The sequence below is a fragment of the Loxodonta africana genome, chromosome 5 (assembly GCF_030014295.1).
Source record: "Loxodonta africana isolate mLoxAfr1 chromosome 5, mLoxAfr1.hap2, whole genome shotgun sequence".
Taxonomy (NCBI): Eukaryota; Metazoa; Chordata; class Mammalia; order Proboscidea; family Elephantidae; genus Loxodonta; species Loxodonta africana.
The window spans coordinates 92,823,441-92,838,011 of record NC_087346.1 but is presented as its reverse complement, the minus strand read 5'-3'; the positions used below and the strand labels follow the sequence as shown (position 1 = coordinate 92,838,011).

Here is a 14,571-nt window from a genome sequence, read left to right as displayed (position 1 = left end):
ATTTAGTTCTGTTATAACAGAAATACCACAAGTGGGTGACTTAGACAAACAAAAATGTGTTTTCTGAAGTTTAGGAGGCTGAAGTCCAAATTCAGGGTGCCAGCATTAGCAGAAGTCTTTCTCTCTCTGTCAGCTCTGAAGGACAAACTTCAATCCATAACATTCTACCCTTTGGCCCCCAAAATTCATGTCCGTGGGACATGAAAAATACGTTCACCCATCACATCATCCCAAAAGTTTTAAATCAACTACAAGTCTAAAATATCATCTAAATTAAATGTGGGTGAGAATTTAAGGAAAAGTTCCTCTTTACCTACAAACCTGTGAAATCTAGAATGCAAGTTATCTACTTCCAAACAGCAATGGTGGGACAAATGTAAGGTAGGCATTTCCATTACAAATGGGAGAAATTTAAGGGAAAGAAGAATAACTGGCACCAAGCAAGTCCAAAACCCAGCAGAAGAAATTCATTAGCTTTCAAGGCTTTAGAATAATCCTCTGTTCTGAGATTATCTGGGCAACAGCCCTGCCCTCCGGACTCTGGGTGTTGGCCACGCCTACTGAATTCTGGATGGAGGCCACTCAGCCCTGGACTTCAGCTCTGCCTTCAAGGCCCACTGAGACAGCAACTCTGCTCCTTCAGCTTGGGCAGCCCCATTCTCTTAGTCCATTTCAGTGGCAATGCCACCCCCATGGCCCCAGCAGGCAAGACCTATTTTTCTACCCCTTGGCCATGACAGGTCTGTTTCCTCAGCTTTGAGCAGTGTCCCAGCCCCCTGGCACTTGTGAATGGCAGCCCCACACTCCAGAACCTAGTTGGTGAAGATCTGACTCTTTTAAATCTAGGAAGCCATGGCCCCACCCTTTGAAACCCAGCAGGTGATGTTTCTTCTGATCTCTGAGTTGCTCCAGGCGTGGTCCTTATCTTTTCTTGGAGGACAACAGATGTTACTTTTGGCCTGTTCCCTGCCTATATAGAATTCCACTTTGAGGAGGCAGCTCTTCCCCAGTCATCTTTTGAGTGCTTTCCAACCTGGGGGGCTCATCTTCCAGCACTATATCAGACAATGTTCTGCTGCTATTCATAAGGTTTTCACTGGCTAATGCTTTTCAGAAGTAGACTGCTGGGTCCTTCTTCCGAGTCTGTCTTAGTCTGGAAGCTCAGCAGAAACCTGTCCTTCATGTGTGACCCTGCTGGTATCTCAAAGTACAGTCAACCTAAATGACATGGATGCAGTAAAGCTTTCAGGTCCTTCATTTGCTGATGTGGCACGACTCAAAATGACAAGAAACAACTGCAAACATCCATTAATAATCGGAACCTGGAATGTACGAAGTATGAATCTAGGAAAATTGGAAATTGTCAAAAATGAAATGGAATGCATAAACATTGATATCCTAGGCATTAGTGAGCTGAAATGGACTGGCATCAGCCATTTTGAACCAGACAATCATATAGTCTACTATGCTGGGAATGACAAGTCAAAGAAGAATGGTATTGCATTCATCGTCAAAAAGAAGGTTTCAAGGTATATTCTGAAGTACAACGCTGTCAGTGATAGGATAATATCCATATGCCTACAAGGAAGACCAGTTAATATGACTATTATTCAAATTCACACACCAACCACTAGGGCCAAAGATGAAGAAATAGAAGATTTTTATCAGCTGCTGCAGTCCGAAATTGATCAAACATGCAATCAAGGTGCATTGATAATTACTGGCGATTGAAATGTGAAAGTTGGAAACAAAGAAGAAGGATCAGGAGTTGGAAAAAATGGCCTTGGTGATAGAAACAATGCTGGAGATCGAATGATAGAATTTTGCAAGACCAGCGACTTCTTCATTACAAATACCTTCTTTCACCAACATAAACAGCGACTATACACATGGATCTCACCAGAGGGAACACACAGAAATCAAATTAACTGCATCTGTGGAAAGAGACGATGGAAAACCTCAATATCATCAGTCAGAACAAAGCCAGGGGTGGACTGTGGAACACACCATCAATTGCTCATATGCAAGTTCAGGTTGAAGCTGAAGAAAATCAGAACAAGTCCACGAGAGTGAAAATACGACCTTGAATTTAGAGACCATCTCAAAAATAGATTTGATGCATTGAACACTAGTGACCGAAGACCAGACAAGTTGTGGAATGACATCAAGGGCATCATCCATGAAGAAAGCAAGAGGTCACTGAAAAGACAGGAAAGAAAGAAAAGACCAAGATGATTGTTAGAGGAGACTCTGAAACTTGCTCTTGAGTGGCGAGCAGCTAAAGCAAAAGGAAGAATTGATGAAGTAAAGGAACTGAACAGAAGATTTCAAAGGGCCTCTCAAGAAGACAAAGTAAAGTATTAAAACAACATGTGCAAAGAGCTGGAGGTGGAAAACCAAAAGGGAAGAACATGCTCGTCTTTTCTCAAGCTGAAAGAACTAAAGAAAAAATTCAAGCCTCGAGTTGCAAAAGTGAAGGATTCCATGGGGAAAATATGAAACGACACAGGAAGCATCAAAAGAAAATGGAAGGAATACACAGAGTCATTATACCAAAAAGAATTAGTCTATATTCAACCATTTCAAGAGGTGGCATATGACCAGGAACCGATGGTACTGAAGGAAGTAGTCCAAGCGGCTCTGAAGGCATTGGCAAAAAGCAAGGCTTCAGGAATTGATGGAATATCAATTGAGATGTTTCAACAAACAGATGCAGCACTGAAGGTGCTCACTGGTCTATGCCAAGAAATATGGAAGACAGCTTCCTGGCCAACTGATTGGAAGAGATCCATATTTATGCCTATTCCCAAGAAAGGTGACCCAACTGAATGTGGAAATTATAGAACAATATCATTGATATCACACGCAAGCAAAATTTTGCTGAAGATCATTAAAAAACGGCTACAAAAAAAGGAAAAAACAGCAGTACATCAACAGGGAACTGCCAGAAATTCAGGCTGGTTTCAGAAGAGGACATGGAAGCAGGAATATCATTGCTGATGTCAGATGGATCCTGGCTGAAAGCAGAGAATACCAGAAGGATGTTTACCTGTGTTTTATTGACTATGCAAAGGCATTCGACTGTGTAGATCATAACAAACTATGGATAACATTGCAAAGAATGGGAATTTCAGAACCCTTCATTGTGCTCATGAGGAACGTTTACATAGATCAAGAGTCAGTAGTTTGGACAGAACAAGGGGATACTGATTGCTTTAAAATCAGGAAAGGTGTGCAGCAGGGTTCTATTATGCTGAACAATAATATAAGAAGCTGGACTATATGAAGAAGAAGGGGCATCAGGATTGGAGGAAGACTCATTAACAACCTGCTTATGCAGATGACACAACCTTGCTTGCTGAAAGTGAAGAGAACTTGAAGCACTTACTAATGAAGATCAAAGACCACAGCGTTCAGTATGGATTGCACCTCAACATAAAGAAAACAAAAACCTCACAACTGGACCAATGAGCAACATCATGATAAACAGAGAAAAGATTGAAGTTGTGAAGGATTTCATTTTACTTGGATCCACAATCAACACCCATGGAAGCAGCAGTCAAAAAATCAAAAGACACATTGCATTGGGCAAATCTGCTGCAAAAGACCTCTTCAAAGTATTGAAGAGCAAAGATGTCACCTCGAAGACTACGGTGCCCTGACCCAAGCCATGGTATTTCAACCACATCATATGCATGTGAAAGCTGGACAATGAATAAGGAAGACTGAAGAAGAATTGACTCCTTTGAATTGTGGTGTTGGCGAAGAATATTGAATACACCATGGACTGCCAAAAGAACGAACAAATCTCTCTTGAAGAAGTGTGGCCAGAATGCTCCTTAGAGGCAAGGATGGCGAGACTGCATTTTACATATCTTGGACACGTTGTCAGGTGGGATGAGTCCCTGGAGAAGGACATCATGCTTGGCAGAACACAGGGTCAGCGGAAAAGAGGAAGACAGACCCTCAACGAGGTGGATTGACACAGTGGCTGCAACAATGATCTCAAGCATAACAGTGATAGTAAAGATGGTGCAGGACTGGGCAGTGTTTCGTTCTGTTGTGCACAGGGCTGCTATAAGTCGGAACTGACTCTATGGCACCTAACAACAACAGCAACAACGTAGAATTCCAAGAGACAGACAGCGTTTTTGCTTTTTGTTCTTTTTCTGTCCCCTTTAATCTAAGCTGATGGGTTTTCTGCTGTGGTAGTTGGTTATTTCCATCAGTCACAGGCTTAATCTCTTTAACAAAAGATTGTGTGGCCACATTCTAGGGCAAGTGTCCTCAGTTTGTGGAAAAGACTTTTCCAAATCTTAGAGTTCTGTTTTCATTTTGTACAGTTGGTTTTTAAGTCCATCTCTTTCCTCTCATATTTTACTATAAAGGGCAAAGAGAAGCCCTGCAGCCCATTTAAGATCTTCCTTAGAAATCTCATCATTCAGATATCCAAGTTCGTCACTTACAAGTTCTACCTTCCACTAAACATTTGAACGTAATAAAGATGAGTTCTTTGCCACTGCACAAAAAACATTACTGTTCCTCCATTGCCAATCACATGTCCATCATTTTCTTTGAAAGCCTCACTGGAGGCACATTTAATGCCTGCATTTCTGGCATCATTCTGTTGTTCATGCGTATATATTCTCTAAGACAACAGAGACTCTCTCTATAGCTTTCCTCAGTTCCTTCTGAGCCCTCGTCAGAATTGCCTTTGACGTCCATAAACCTACCTGCAGTCTTTTCAAGGTAATCTCAGCTTTTACTATTAGGCATGTTAGAACTCTTCCAGTCTCCCATTACCTAATTCCAAAATTTCTTTGACATTGAAGATACTTGTTAGAGCAGCATCCCCACTTCTCAGTACCAAATTCTGCCTTAGTTACCTAGTGCTGCTATAACAGGAATATCACAAGTGGGTGGTTAACAGAAATTTATGTTCTCACAGTTTAGGCTGGAAGTCTGAATTTAGGCTACTGGGTCTAGTGGAAGGCTTTCATTCTCTGTCAGCTGTGGAGGAAAGTCCTTGTCTTCTTGAGCTTCTGTTTCTGGGTGATCTTTATGAGGCTTGATATCTCTCTTCCCCCCTCTCTGCTTCTGTCATGCTTCTTTAATCTCTTTTATATCTCAAAAGAGACTCGCTCAAGACAAACCCTACACTAATCCTGTCTCAGTAACATGACAAAGACAACCCGTTCTCAAATGGGATTATAACCACAGGCACTGAAAAAAAACTTTTGCCGTTGAGTCAATTCCGACTCATAGTGACCATATAGGACAAAGTAGAATTGCCCCATAGAGTTTCCAAGGAGAGACTGGTGGGTTCAAACTGCTGATCTTTTGGCTAACAGCCAAGCTCTTAACCACTGCACCACCAGGGCTCCAACAAAAGGCATAGAATTTAGGATTTAAAGCACTTATTTTTGGGGGGACTCACTTCAATCCATAACAAATTGTACCAAAACACCACTAGTTATCTCAATATTTTTTATTTTATAACTTTGTTCAAATCAAACTTGAAAACTGAAAATCACCTCCACCTCTGGAATTATATTTATAATTTTTTGTACTTTGTAGCTAGTTTTACAGTCCCTTCATCAGCATTAAAAAACAAAAACATCAACAATTGTCCTTCAAAATCTAATACAAAATATCTAATGATCAAGATATTTTCTTGATCATTCAAGAAAACATATATGCATATGTCAGAGATATTGCAACTTAGGTCCCAGACCACCACAAAAAAAGAAAATATTGAAATAAAAGTGAGTCCCACAAATTTTTGGTGTCCCAGTGGGTATAAAAGTTATGTTTACACTATTCTGTCTAAAAAACAATGTATATAACTTAATTAAAAATATTTTATTAGTAAAAAGTGCTAACCATCATCTGAGCCTTCAGCGAGTCATAATCTTTTTGCTGGTGAAGGCTCTTGCCTTGATGTCAATGGCTGCTGACTGATTAGGGTGGTGGTTGCTGAAGGTTGGGGTGGCTGTGACAATTTATTAAAATAAGACAACAACGATGTTTGCCACATTGATTGATTCTTCCTTTCACAAAATATTTCCCTGTAGCATGCTACACTGTTCAATAGCATTTTACCGATGGAACTTCTTTCAGAATTGGAGTCAATTCTCTCAAACCCTGCTGCTACTTTATCAAGTTTATGTAATATTCTAAATCCTTTGCTGTCATTTCCATAATGTTCACAGCATCTTCACCAGGAGTAGACTCCATCTCAAGAAACCACTTTCTGTGCTTATCCGTAGGAAGCAACTCCTCACACCCCCAGTTAAAATTTGTCATGATATTGCAGCAATTCAGTCACATTTTTAGGTTGCACTTCTAATTTTAGCTCTCTTGCTATTTCCACTGCGTCTGTGATTACTTCTTCCATTAAAGTCTTGGACCCCTCAAACTCACCCATGAGGGCTGGAATAACTTCTTCCAAACTCCAATTAATGTTGATATTTTGACCTTCTTCCATGGATCATGAATGTTCTTCGTTACATTTAGAATGATGAATCCTTTCCGTGAGGTTTTCAATTTACTTTGCCCAGATCCACCAGATGAATCACTATCTATGGAAGCTTTAGCTTTATGAAATGTAATTCTTAAATAATAAGACTTGAAAGTTGAAATCACTGCTTGATCCATGGACTGCAGAATGGGTGTTGTGTTAGCAGACATGACCTAAGGTTAACCTCCTGGTATATCTCCACCAGATCTCTTGAGTGACCAGGTGCATTGTCAATAAGCAATATTTTAAATCTTTTTTTTCTGAGCAGTAAGTCACAATGGTGGGCTTAAAATATTCCATAAACCATGTTGTAAACAGATGTGCTGTCATCCAGGCTTTGTTGTTCCATTTATACAGCGTAGGCGGAGTAGATTTAGCATAATTCTTCAGGGCCTTAGGATTTTCGGACTGGTAAATAAGTATTGGCTTCAGCTTAAAGTCCTCAGCTGCATTAGCCCCTAAGAAGAGAGTCACTCTGTCCTTTGAAGCTTTGAAGCCAAACATTGATTTCTCCTCTCTAGACGTGAAAGTCCTAGATGTCACCTTTGTCTAATATAAGGCTTTTTTGTCTACACTAAAAATTTGTTGTTTAGTGTGGCCACCTTCCTCAATTGTCTTAGATCTTCCGGACATTCTACTTCATCACTTGCTGCTTCAGCTTTCCCTTTTATGTTAGGGAGATGACATCTTTTCTTAAACCCCATGAACCAACCTCTGCTAGTTTCAAACTTCTCTTCTGCAGCTTCCTCACCTCTCTCAACCTTCAAAGAATTGAAGAGAGTTAAGGCCTTCCTCTGGATTAGGCTTTGGCTTAAGGGAATTTTGTGGCTCCTTTGATTTTCTATCCTGATCACTAAAACTTTCTCCATATCAGCAATAAGGCTGTTTTGCTTTCTTATCATTTGTGTTTTCACTGGAGTAGCACTTTTAATTTCCTTCAAAACCTTTTCTTTTCATTCACAACTTGTCTAACTGTTCTTGGCCTGTCTCAGCTTTTGATGTGCCTTGCTCACTAAGCTTAATCATTTCTAGCTTTTGATTTAAAGTGAGAAATAAGTGACACTTCCTTGCACTTGAACACTTACAGGCCATTGTAGGGTTATTAATTGGCCTAATTTCAATATTCTTGTATCTCAGGGAATAAGGAGACCCGAAGAGACTGAGAAAGACACTGCAACAGCTGGTCAGTGGAACAGCCAGAACACGCACAGCATTTATAGATTAAGTTCACCGTCTTATATGGGTGCAGTTCACGGCACCCCAAAACAATTATAACAGTAACATCAAAGATCACTGATCACAGATCACCATAGCAGATATAATAATGAAAAAGTTTGAAATATTGTGAGATATACCAAAATGTGGTACAGAGACACGAAGTGAGCACATGCTGTTGAAAAAATGGTCTAGATAGACTGGTTCAATGCCACAAGGTTTCAATATGTAAAAAACACAATATCTGAGGAGAATAATAAAGAAGGGCACAATGAAATGAGGCATGTCTGTATTTCCTTCTTGTGGATAACCATAGAATTTTGATTATATGTCTTATGATCGTATATGTACATCCTAAATTTCTTTTTACCAAATAAAATTTTACATAAGGCTATGGAGAGGCAGGAAGGAAGCCTGGTGGTGCAGTGGTTAAATTCTCAGCTGTCAACCGGTAGGTTGGCAGTTAGAAAGTACCAGCTGCTTTAGGGGAGAAAGATGTGGCAGTCGGCTTCCTAAAGATTTACAGCATTGGAAATACTATGTGGCAGTTCTACTCTGTCCTAAAATGTTGCTATGAATCAGAATTGACCCAATAGTAATGTTTTTTTTTTTTCTGTGTGATTGATAGAACAACTGTCAATAATTGCATGAGTTTTTGGATTGATGGAACAATCATCAATAAAGGAATAACTGGAACATAAAGCATAGCACATAGAACATTTCCAGACACATTACAACTTTTCAGACAGTTCTTATTAATATTATCATATTACTAAAAAATCTAGATTATCTTTAATGCCTTATTACACATTAAAAAGTATGACGATGAACACATTTGATATACCGTATTTCTACCCTCATTTAAAAGAACTATGTTTTTTTTTTATGAGCAAGTGTTCACTATATTGTTCAGAATTTTTTTTTCTGATTTCTTGTATGTATATGTACAAAAAAAAGAAAAAAAAAATTTTGTATATGTACTATGAAATAATAAAGTTCTAAGATTTGATCACTGGAGGATAATATTGTGATGGTTAAGATTGTGTACCAGCTTGGCTGAGCCATGATTCTCAGTGTTTTCACAGTTGTATAATGTTATGATCACTTACTGTCAAAATTTGATATGTGATCACCCCCATGATGGAATCTGCTGAGTGGTACCGGTGGTGGGGGGGCCTGTGGTGGCTCACTGCCTCATCAGCCTTCAATCTCCCCACCTTCCATGGCCTACTTCCTTCCTGCTTGCCTTGCAAAGGTCGTTGGCTTGTTCTGGATCCAGCAGCTGTCTCTCATCCTACCTCTGGTCCTTGGGACTTGAGCTAGCAGTTTACCTGTCCGTCTTGGGATTCATCAGTCTTCACGGCCTGCAAGCAGAGTCCTGCTCCCTGACCTGCCTATCTTGGTTTTGCCAGCCCCTGCAGGCATGTGACTCAGGAGAAATCTTGCAGTCTTGCCAGCTGATCTTGGGGATTCCTTGACCTTCACAGCCTGTGAGTGGGAGCCCTGCTTTCCAACCTGCTCATCTTCAGTTCATCAGCTTCTGCGGCTCTGTGAACTGGGGAAGGCCTCTCTCCTGATCCAAAGACTTGGGACATTCCAACCCCTACAATCACGTGAGCTGTTTCCTTGATATAAATATCTCTCTATATATTTATATATTTTACTGGTTTTTCTCTAGAGAACCCAGCCTTAGACATTTGGTACCAAGAGTGGTTCTAAAGAAACAAAATTATAAGGATGAATTTCTAAGATGTTTCTCAAGTCTGGTTAGTCTTAAAGATGTTGATGACTCTGCTTCCAACAGTGAAGTGGGTGCTGCTAATCCATGGGCTGAGGCGGCGATACAAATACACAAAATATCACCAGATCAGGCATCAGTGAAAGGTGATATCTTTCTGGAATTTTGTCAGAATGAGAAGTATAAGGAAGCTGGTTGGTGGGTCTTACTTTCACTAGACAAAGTGGTGAAAGAAAGAGATGAGCTCAGGGCTTCAGAGCCAAACCTCAAGTAACTCATAAACGACCTCAGAGCTTCCACTTGTACTTTGAAAGAAAGCCTTATTTCTTGTAGTAACAGAACTGATATTGCTGAAAGCCAAACCCAGACTCTTATCGTAAAAGAGGCTGAATTACAATGCCAGCTCAATAGACAACCTCAGGAGGTGTCTGAAGTTAAAGTGAGGGCATTGATTGGGAAGAAATGGGATCATGAAACTTGGAATGGAGACATATGGGCAGATAATCAGGACACGGAGCCCCTAAATTACATTGAATCACTCCGGCCAACAGAACCACTCCCATCTGAAGAGATTACTTCATGTTTGTCTGCTACACTCCCCTTCCCAGAAAAACCATCAGTCCCTCCAATCCCATCTAATGAGATTACCACTAGCTAGCCCAGCTTCCTCTAAAGAGCATGCTTGTCAGAGTCATTGCCTGTGGCATTGCATGAGGTAGATGCTTTACAAGACAATGTTGAACATTTTCAAAAAAATTCCACACTATGGATCCTGGCTTCTAGGCCTATAACTAGACTTAAGTCACAGCGAACTCCAAAAGGTGAAGTACAAAGTGTGTCCCCAGAGGAGGTACGCTACACTCCAAAAGAACTACTTGACTTTTCTAACATGTACAAACAGAAACCTAGGAAATATATGTGGGAATGGCTGTTAAGGGTGTGGGATAATGGTGCAAGGAACATAAAGGTGGATCAGTCTGCATTTATTGATATGGGTCCATTAAGCACAGATTGTTCATTCAATGTTTCAGCTTGAGAAGTTAGGAAAGGATCTAATAGTTTATTTGGCTGGGTTGCTGAAGCATGGATTACACGGTGGCCTACACTAAACCAAGTTGAAGTACCAGACCTGCTTTGATGTACTATGGAAGAAGGTCTCCAAAGGCTTAGGAAAATTGGCATGCTAGAGTGGATTTATCAGGTTAGACCCAGAGACCCACACATGGAACCCCCAAAGGACACACCTTTTACTGCAACTCTGAGGAAAAAATTTGTGAAGGGAGCTCAAGCATCCTTGAAGACTACTGTGATTGCTATTTTATGTAAATCAGGTTTGACAGTGGGAACCGCCCTAACTGAATTCAGACACCTAGCTACGGTGGGTCTGATGGGAGCCCATAGTAATAGAGGCCATATAGCTGCTCTCAATCAACAAAGACAAGGTGGCCATAGTTACAGTAATGGACAGTGGAGTCAAAGCAGTAATCAGAATAGTCTAACTTATATGGACTTAAGGCACTGGCTACTTAGTCATGGTGTCCATAGGAGTGAAATAAATGAGAAACCTACTAAATATTTGCTTGATCTGTACAAATGGATGAATTCTAGATCAGGTGAACAGCAATCTAACTCAAATAACCAAAATAGAAAGTCACAGTCTCTCAAGCAATTCCCAGGCTTGAGCGAATTTAAAGACCCACAACCACTTGACTGAAGGGGAGGCCGGGACCCCTTGAGGAAGGACTCCAATACACTGACGAAAAATTTATATTGTTAATCTCTCCCCAGCCTTCCCCAAAGGCATCTATGACCTTTTACAAGAGTGACTATTCATTGGGGAAAAGGAAATAATCAGACTTTTCAGGGATTACTGGATAATGGCTCTGAATTGACATTAATTTCAGGAGACCCAAAACATCACTGTGGCCCACCAGTCAGAGTAGGGAAACATGGAGGTCAGGTTATTAATGAAGTCTTGGCTCATGTCCACCTTCCAGTAGGCCCAGTGGGTTCCCAAACCCATCCTATAGTGATTTCCTCAGTTCCAGAATGCATAATTGGAATAGATATACTCAGCAACTTGCAGAACCCCCATATTGGACCCCTAACAATTGAAGTAAGGGCTATTATGGTAGGAAAAGCCAAGTGGAAGCCATTAGAACTGCCCCTTCCTAGGAAAATAATGAACCAAAAACAAAACCGCATTCCTGGAGGGATAGCAGAGATTACTGCCACCATCAAGTACTTGAAGGATGCAGCAGTGGTGATTCCACCATATCCCCATTCAACTCTCCTATTTGGCCTGTACAAAAACAAACGGCTCTTGGAGAATGACAGTAGATTATCAAAAACTTAACAGGTGGTGACTTTGATTACAGCTCCTGTTCCATATGTAGTTTCATTGCTTGAGGAAATTAATATTTCTTCTGGTACCTGGTATGTAGGTATTAATCTGGTGAATGCCTTTTTCTCCACAGCTATTTCAAGGACAACCAGAAGCAGTTTGCCTTCAGCTGGCAAGGCTAGCAATACACCTTCACTTACCTACCTCAGAGCTATATCAACTCTCCAGCCCTATGTCTTAATTTAGTCCACAGAGACCTGGATGTCTTTCCCTTCCACAAGATATTGCACTGGTCCATTACATTGATGACATTATGCTGACTGGACACAGTAAGGAAGAAGTGTCAATGACTGTGGACTTATTTGTAAAACATTTGCTTGCTAGAGGGTGGGAAATTAATCGCACAAATATTCAAGTGCCTTCCACCTCAGTGAAATTTCTAGGAGTCCAGTGGTGTGAGGCGTGTCAAGATATTCCCCCTAAAGTGAAGGACAAGTAAATGCATCTGGCTGCTCCCACAACTAAAAAGAAGGCACAGTGCCTAATGGGCCTCTGTGGATTTTGGAGGCAACATATTCCTCATTTGGTGTGCTACTCCAGACTATTTATCAAGTGATTCAAAAAGCTGCTAGTTTTGGATGGGGACCAGAACAAGAGAAGGCTGTACAACAGGTTCAGGCTGCTGTGCAAGCCACTCTGCCACTTCGGCCATATGATCCAATAGTGATTGAAGTGTCCTTGGCAGATAGAGATTCTTTTTGGAGTCTTTGGCAGTCCCCTATCAGTAAATCACAGTGTAGGCCCTTGGGATTTTGGAGCAAAGCCCTTCCATCCTCTGAAGATAACTAACTACTTTTCTTTTGAGAAACAGCTTTTGGCTTATTACTTGGCCTTAGTAGAGACTGAAAGCTTAACCATGGGCCAACAAGTCACCATGTGGCCTGAGCTGCCCATCATGAACTGGGTGTTGTCTGACCCACAGAGTCATAAAGTTGGATGTGCACAGCAGCACTCCATCGTTAAATGGAAGTGGTATATACGAGATCAGGCCCAAACAGGACCTGAAGCACAAGTAAGTTGCATGAGAAAGTGGCCCAAATGCCCACAGTCTCCACTCTTGTCACATTACATTCCATTTCCCAGTCTGCACCTATGGCCTCATGGAGAGTTCCTCATGATTGGTTGACTGAAGAAGAGAAAACTTGTGCCTGGTTTACAGATGGTTCTGCAAGATATACAGGCACCACTCGAAAGTGGACAGTCTCAGCATTCCAGCCTCTTTCTGGGACCCCTCTTCCAAAGGACAGTGGTGAAGGGAAATCCTCTCAATGGGCAGAACTTCAAGCAGTGCACTTGGTTGTTCATTTTGCTTGGAAGGAGAAATGGCCACATGTGTGATTGTGTACTGATTCATGGGCTGTGGCCAATGGTTTGGCTGGATAGTCAGGGACTTAGAAGGAGCATGATTGGAAAATTGGAGACAAGGATTTATGGGGAAGAGATGTGTGGATAGACCTCTCCGAATGGGCCAAAGAAGTAAAGGTATTTGTGTCTCATGTGAATGCTCACCAAAAGGTGACCTCAGCAGAGGATGATTTTAACAATGTGGGTAAGATGACGCATTCTGTGGAAACCACTAATCCTCTTTGCCCAGCTACTCCCATCATTGCCAAATGGACTCATGAACAAAGTGGCCATGGTGGTGGGGATGGGGATTATGCATGGTCCCAGCAACTTGGACTTCTACTCACCAAGGCTGACTTGGCTACAGCCACTGCTGAGTGCCCAGTCTGCCAGCAGCAGAGACCAACACTAAGTCCCTGATATGGCACCATCTCTCAAGGTGACCCACCAGCAACTTGGTGGAAAGTTGGTTACATTGGACCACTTCCATCATGGAAAAGGCAATGTTTTGTCTTTGCTGGATATAGATTGGCCTTGCTGCACTCTATGCTTCTGCCAAAACTACCATCCATGGACTTACAGAATGCCTTATCCACTGTCATGATATCCCACACGGCATTGCCTCTGATCAATGGACTCACTTCACAGCAAATGAAGTGTGGCAGTGTGCCCATGCTCATGTAATTCACTGGTCTTACCATATTTCCCATGATTCTAAAGCAACTGGCTTAATAGAATGATGGAATGGCCTCCTAAAGACACAATTACAGAGCCAGCTAGGTGGCAATACCTTGCAGGGTTGGGGTGATGTTCTCTAGTAGACTGTATATGCTCCAAACCAGCATCAAATATATGGTGCTGTTTCTTCCATAGCAAGGATTCATGGGTCCAGGAATCAAGGGGTGGATATGGGAGAGGCACCACTCACAATTGCCCTAGTAACCCACTTGTAAGATTTTTTTCTTTCTGTCTTTGTGAGCTTATGTGTTACAGAACTAGAGGCCTTAGTTCCAAAGGGAGGAATGCTTCCACCTGGAGACACATCACTGATTCCATTGAACTAGAAGCTAAGAACACCAACTGGCCACTTTGGGCTCCTTATGCTTCTGGATCAACAGGCAAAGAAGGGAGTTACCATACTGGCTAATGTGATTTAGTCAGACTACCAAGAGGAAATCAGATTGATATTACATAATGGAGGTAAAGAAGAGTGTGCCTGGAATTCAGAAGAATCCTTAGTGGCTCTTTTAGCATTACCATGTTCTTTGATTAAAATCAATGGAAAACTACAGCACCTCAGCTCTGACATGACTAATAATGTCCCAGGCCCTTCAGGAATGAAGGTCACCA

At 41.4% G+C, this 14,571-nt stretch overlaps 1 protein-coding gene across 1 annotated transcript in view; it reads right to left on the bottom strand.

Annotated features, from left to right (window-relative positions):
• TECRL (trans-2,3-enoyl-CoA reductase like) overlaps positions 1-14,571 on the bottom strand; it is a 146,965-nt gene that overhangs the window by 113,812 nt on the left and 18,582 nt on the right. The window lies entirely within an intron of this gene.